The 6,918-nt window shown below is 44.9% G+C and overlaps 1 long non-coding RNA gene across 1 annotated transcript; it reads right to left on the bottom strand.

Moving 5' to 3' along the window:
• Positions 1-285: 285 nt before the first annotated feature.
• LOC121068049 lies at positions 286-2,274 on the bottom strand. The gene is made up of 3 exons (XR_005818579.1): positions 2,173-2,274; positions 1,240-1,389; positions 286-530 (listed from the first exon to the last, which is right to left on the bottom strand). It is a non-coding gene; the product is annotated as an uncharacterized LOC121068049 (long non-coding RNA).
• Positions 2,275-6,918: the final 4,644 nt, after the last annotated feature.

The following is a 6,918-nucleotide window of genomic DNA, read 5'->3' as shown; positions in this document are numbered from 1 at the left end:
CGGGCAGGTCTGGGGGTGGCTCAATGGTCTGCCCAGGAGTCCCTGCATTTTGTGTGCAGGTGTGAATCTCCCTCGTCAGAGGTTTTCTTGAGCTTTTCCCTGGTGGCTTAAGACTCACCTGTGTGCGCTGTGCAGTGACTTCTCCTGATGCTGCTCACTGATGTCTCTGAAGCCCAACAGCTTGTAATGAGCAAATTAGAGTTCCACCAGGCACCTTCTGTTTTTCTGACTTAAAGTCTTTTTTGAACTGAAAAAGCCTTCTGAAAATGTAGGCAATTGCACTTATTTATTTATTTATTTGCCCAGGAAAAAAGAATTACTGTGGGAAAACTTCTACATTTCTCTTTACTACCTCTTCACGCAGGTTTGGCTGTCTGTCATGGCCTGGGGAGGATATTCTCCAACCATAACAAATGCACTGCAGGAGATGCAGGGAAGGTCTCCAGTCTCTTTACTTGCACCGGTCGCACTCCTGAGGTTGCCATCCAGCTTTATGCTCTGTGCTAATTGCATTGCTGGGGTTCTGGGGGCTGTGAACAAAATCATTTGTAAGAGCCACTGTGAAACAGGGCAAATCAGCCTGCATGGTGCTCCTTCCTCCTGCAGCTAAACTGTTTCTCATAATTTAAAGTTATCTTGCACACGGTGATACTGCACCACAGTCTGCAGCACACAGCAGGGACCCAGAAAACCATCGCTCAAGCTACTCCCTGCCACTAAGACAGGGAGCAGGTATGGGGATGATGGTATCTTCATTTCTTTGCTGCACAGGCTCTCCCATGTTGTTGTGCTGCATGGAGGAAGAAGCTTGGTCCTTTCCTCCAGGTCCCTGAATCGTAATCTGTTACAGGTCTGTAGTGCAGTGGAGGGGAGGGGGGATTTGTTTGACGGGGTGCTGGGCTTCCAGGCTCTGGCAGAGACATCTGTTTTACAAAACTCCTTGCCCAGCAGCTTACAAGGGATGAAGTGGAATAATGCTGTGAAATCCTCACTTCTTGGGTCTGGCAGGCAGGGCTGCAGGACTCACAGCAGCTGAGGGCTCACGCAGTACCTGCACAGCAGCCCACGGGTCAGGCTGGGGGCTGCAGCATCCCAGCTGCTTGGGCTCTGCCTTCAGCGGGTAGAGATTGGAGCCTGAGGGTTTTCATGGGCACTCAGATGTACCCATGCCACACAGCTGTGAGTACATGCAGTGTGCTGGGGAAAGAAGGGGAAATGCAATCCCCCCACAACACTCACCATTGGGAAACCTACGTATGAAAACAGGGAGCAGAGTTAGGTGATGAGAATGCTCCCATCTTGTCCACACGAGCATGATCCTGAATTCATAACTGCTGAAGTGTTGAAGAGACAGAAAAGCACCTGCAGCTAAGCTTTAGTTGTGTGCAGCTGAAAATAAAAAGGAGTTGGATGGATAAGATTAAGAAAGTTGAGATGCTGGATGAAATCACTGAGCCTATGTCCCTGCTCCAAGTGGGATCAAATATACCTGTACTGCCAGATCTACTCCTAAAATCCTCCATTAGCAGAGAGTTCCCAGTCCCCCTAAGGATTAGAAGCCAGCATTGGATTTTTGGCCAATATCTAACTTAAATCTGCCATTATGCAGGTCTAGTTAATTCTTTCGTGAAAAGTGTTCAAAGGGAATAAGTGGTCGTTGTCCTTTCTTGGACAATCTTTCACATACTGGTGAACTATTATCAAATCTCCCTTCGGAGCTTCTAGAGGGACCAACCTAATTATCTGAGCTTCTTTCTGACAGGTCACATTCTCTAAATCTCTTATATTCTTGTTGCTCCTTTTTAAAGCCACCCAGAACTAGATCCAGTTCTCCAGCTGGGTGAAGACCGTTGCCTTTCCAAGCCGAATAAATCCCTGTTGCATATGGTGCTCATGTAATAATACATCTCCGTATGATATTTGCCTTTCAGGATATTTACCTGCTTTGCTTGTATTTGTTTTGAGGCCTACTGTAGCTCTCACATCCTTTTTTTGCAGTCCTTCCACCTTGCCTGTGATTCTGCATTTTATATTTGTACATTTGATCTTTCATTTTTTTTCATGCAGTGCTTTGTACACGTTGTTACTAAATTCTGTCTTGCTAGTTTGGGAATATTTCTCTAATGTCTTGAGATCATTTTGAATTCTGATCCCATCTTCTGAAGTACTTACATCCACTCCCACCTTGGTGTCATCCGCAAATTTTATAAGTGCACTCTCCACTCCATCATCTCCGAGGATGGCAAGAAGGTACCAAGCCAGGTAATAAAATATTCTTTTTTAAACCCTGCAAAGATAAATAGTGAGTTAAGCTTTGATAAAGAACACTTAAGGGTGAAAAAGGTGTAAGTATATCTTAGCTCTATGACTTCTAATCCCTACTTGTGTGGATAGTTCACACGTGCTACATAGAGGAGTAAAGATTGGAAAAATGTAATCATAATTTCTGTGAGGGGCTTTCTTCCCTTACCAGCCTAACCGCAAATGAAAATGGATGCTGGTAAACAGAAGTATGAAAGGAGCCATATTGTACAGCACAAGATACTACTAGAAGGAAGTTTAGTATTCAGGGAATATACAGCACTAAAATACTTGTCAGTGTTGCAGTATTTTGACATATAAGTGGGACACATCTGAAACCTTATCTTTGCCCTCCATTGCCTAGTGCAAAGAATTGGCACAGTGACAGAATTCATCTCGTTCAGAAGTCAAGATGTTACAAGAGCCATCTCTTAAAAAAAAAAAAAAAGGCAAAAAATAAAAGCAATACTTCTCTAAGTCTTACAGCCCTGGGTTGGCAATTGCGGCATCTGTACTTTTGACAAGTCTAGGAGATGTTGTCTGAACTCAGAAATGCACAGTTTGTGAACTTGCTCTCTGGGGAAATGTCAAGAAGCATTGAACGAAGAGGATACTTTCATTAGCCTTTGGGATGTTGCCCAAACCGTTGTCAACTTTGCCACTGCTCAGATGATTTTCCCATCTGTGTAATCAGTTGACAAAACAAATCTTTTTGCTTCCAGAAGGTATTCATCCTGCCTTTACCTGATGCTGTTTTTCCAATGTAGGGTTGTTTTCATGCCTGGAGATCCAAAGGGAACAATGAGATGAAAATACAGTAAATTTCAATTGCATCTGTTTTTGTTTTGGTTGGTTTTTGGGTTTGGGGGTTGTTTTTTTCGGTTGGTTGGTTGGTTGGTTTTGGTGAATTTAGTGTTTCTGAATGGTGCCAGATGAGCAGCCTCTGTACTGCTGTCTTTCTGGACAGCAGATACAGGATCAGTGCAGGCTTTACGAAGGCTCTCGGTAGGACTGAGAGCAGTGCACTCCCTTGGGTGAAGTCTCTGCAACAACCAACAGCAATTAGATGGGAAGGGGTGACTGGTTACACACTGGAAAGAGGCCTTGGCCCAGCTGACTTGTTTGTTCAGGCTTGTCTCAGCTCTAGGTAATGTCGCTCTCCATGAGGAATTCAGAATAAAAGCAGATCTCTGGTAGGGTTTCCTACATTAAAGAGGTCGTTCTCTGAAGAATGTATTCCTCTGGAATCAATACAAGGTCTGGAAGGAGAAACTCCTGTATCTGGTGAATCTCAATGCAGATCTCTCCTGTGTGTGAGATGCGAGCCCTTTGGTTTTTCATTTCTTTGGCTGTCAGCACACTGACTCCTCTCAGATGTGTATCAGCTATTACCTCAAGTGCCCATCAGGACCCTGCTTCCTAGGCCAGGGCAGTGGGCTGCGGGAGTCACAAAATCACAGGATCTCAGAAGAGTTGAGGCTGGCAGGGACCTCTGGAGCCCACCTGGTCCAACCCCTGCTCCAGCAGTGCCACTCGGAGCAGACTGCCCAGGGCCACATCCAGGTGGCTTATGAAGATCTCCAAGGAGGAGACTCCACAGCCTCACTGGGCAGCCAGGGCTCCGTCACCAACACAGTACAGAGCCCTATCAGGACTTCTTCTGGCACTCCATTTTGAGTCTTTTTTTCTGTGCAGCAGGGCTGTACAATTTTTCAAGAACTGAAAGAATGGCATGTGCAGACTGACCCTGATAAGTATGTGAGATCTGAATCTGTTTGTGTCTTTCAAATGGAAACTCCCCATTTTTCCTCTCTCTCTCTTCACGAGCGATGATGTGAGCTTGTGGCTGATCAAATCCAGCAGCTGAAGTACCAGTGGGATCCTGAACGTATTTGGTGTCCCATCAAATTCTTTGATACAGCTGTACAACAACTCGATGTTTTAGTGAGTAGAGTTAAAAACCAGCTCTCATGGGTGTATTGGGCCTGCTGATGTTTTCTTGGCTTTTAGAGCAGAAAATCTAACTAAAATAATAATTGTAAGAACTGCCTCATTTTTTCCTGTTTATTATTGTTACTCAAGCACATGGTATGCCTGAAGGTAGGCTAGCCAAGAAAGGAGTGTAGACAAACTAAGAGCAAGCAAACACTATGGAGAGCCAGCAGAGAGCATCATGATCCAACCCAGGAAAGCTCCAGCTGCTGGGTTAATTATTATTATTTAGTCACATGCCAGAAAGCATGTGATTAATTGCAGCAAGAAAACGCACTGCCCTTCGTTGACTTTAAAAGGACTCTGCTTGCCAGGAAGAAAGACAAAATTTGTGAAGTTAATAAGCTGAAACAGAAACAAGGAAGCAGGAGATAAAAGCTGACAGTGGTTCTGCAGCAGGTGAGGCTTCCCATTGCATCCAGCCCCTGCCAAGATCTCATCAGAGAGCAGGAAAACCATGACACCCAAGCACGGAGGATGTTGCTTTTGTTCTGGCTGAAATCCTCTAACAGTGGCTTGACAGAGCCCTGGGGAAGGGCAGGAGCCAAGGGAGTTATTTCTTGAGTTCAGGGTTTCCCCGCGGTGTGTAGGTGTGTGCCTGGCTAGCGTGCTGTGACACGAGTCCCTTGCTGATGGGATCCTTGCCTTCAGGTGTGGCGTGCGCAGCTTCACACCGCTCTGTGCTCTCATCAGCAGGAGCTCTGGGTCTAAACTGCTCCAGGACACGTAGCAGGCATGAGCCTGAAAGGGCAGATGACTCAGACAAATCAGGCTTTAGGTACGGAAATGCTAGGCTTGGCAGAGGTTCTACTGGTTAGAGGTGGCGTTTCTGCTGGTGCAGTGGGAAAACATGTTCCTTGTGCTGGGCTGTCCCAACACAATCAGGATATGCTGGTGTGTACCCATGCAGAAGGCATGCCCTCTCTTCTGATTCTCTCCTCCTCTTCTCCCTTTCCCTGGGAAAGCTGGTTCTATTTCTCCGCTTCCACCAGTTTCTCCTTGTTGCAGAGATGTGGCCTTTTGCAGTGTTACTCCCAGTTTACACCAGTGCACGTGAGATGACAATCAAAGTCTCTTTCTCTCGGACTTGAGGAAGGAATGACCTTGCTGGGGACTTTCTGATGCCAAAAAAATATTATTTCAGTAGTGAAAGCCTCATTTACACCTGGATGCACTGGAAGTTTTCAAGTAAAAGTAAAATCATTATATGGCCACCTCTCCGTGTGGTGCACGTCTCTCCCAGTTCAGCGATAGTTTGGAAAGGCAGAGAAATCAGTGGAGGATACTTCAGGAGAATGAGAAAGGAAAAAAGATCTTCACCTCAGTTCACAAACCTGCAGATCTTCAGCTTACAGAAACATGACAGAAAGGTCTTTTGTTTGCTGTTTGCCTTCTTGGAGGAAAACACTTGCTACTCTACCTGAAACTCTTGAAAGGACAAAGGGCATGGAAAATACATGGTCTCTGTGGTGCAATCGCAGTTTCTCTTTTAAATTATTTTGTGTGATAGGCACTGGGGCCAAGTTCATTATGGTTCAGGAGTGTTACATAGAGGGTGGATCTGGCTACCTCTGCTGGAAGTGGAATGCTGTAAAAGTAATTTCTCCTGATTTGTTGTTTTTGGCCCTGTTTTCAGAAACAATATATTTTGTGATTTCAACAGATGATGATAAAGGTTTGAAGCCAAAAGGGTCATAAAGGCTACAAGGGGGTCAATTTCCAACCCCTGTGGTGAGTGAGCCTATTTACTGTCTGTTCCAAAGTACTGAAAAATTATATTTGGGAGAAATCAATATATAACTTCTAGAGGGTATGTGAACTGAAACATCTATGAGCATCTCTCTCTTTCTTACATGAAATATGCTCTTGAGTGTGACACAGAAGACCTGTGTAATTTGTTATAATGACTGTGGGATCCAAACAACAGTTTACAAATTGGCAAATATGCAAAAGAACATGATAAAGTAATCTGTTTACTGATAATATATGCTGTGTGAAAATGCTACTTTTAATTCCACAATGTAAAATATTCTTGAGCAATATCTGGGAGTACAACCTATAGTGGTGATAAAAATGCATCCCTGGGGGTTATTTGTTTAGCCACGGTTGTAATGCAAAAAGCAGACACAGTGGTAGGGCAGGTGTGTGTGCAGTGGAGTCCTTCGCCAGGCTTGGAGGAGTCTCTGGAAGTGCGCACCACTGCTGACCGTCAGGCTGTGCTGTGCCCAGGATGGATAGCGGGGGTAGCTTGCTACAGGCAGCACGCCGGTTTTGAGGCATGGGCTCCACTGAGTGTGAGCCAGCACTGTGAACATAGAAGAATGAGAAGAAATACTATATATGTATATATTAAGTGAATCAAAACCATCTGAGCTGTACTCAGCTTGTCTGCTACGGCACCTCTGGAAGTAACTCATTGTCAGTGATTTAGGATGCTTCTCCAGGAAATGTGAGACCTGCTTTCAGTGGCTTAGGATGAAAACACTTTCTTTAACACCTACTACAAGGGAAGTGGGGAAGAAGTAAGGAGATGTTTTCCACTTTCCAGCTGAAACTGAAGTATTGTATAGCAAGGAAAGGTCTTCTCTGGCTGCCCTTTTGAATCACGTACAGTCACAGAAGAGA

This window comes from Cygnus olor, chromosome 3 (genome assembly GCF_009769625.2).
Source record: "Cygnus olor isolate bCygOlo1 chromosome 3, bCygOlo1.pri.v2, whole genome shotgun sequence".
NCBI lineage: Eukaryota > Metazoa > Chordata > Aves > Anseriformes > Anatidae > Cygnus > Cygnus olor.
The sequence above is the reverse complement of the archived record's forward strand: the minus strand, read 5'-3'. Positions and strand labels throughout refer to the sequence as shown.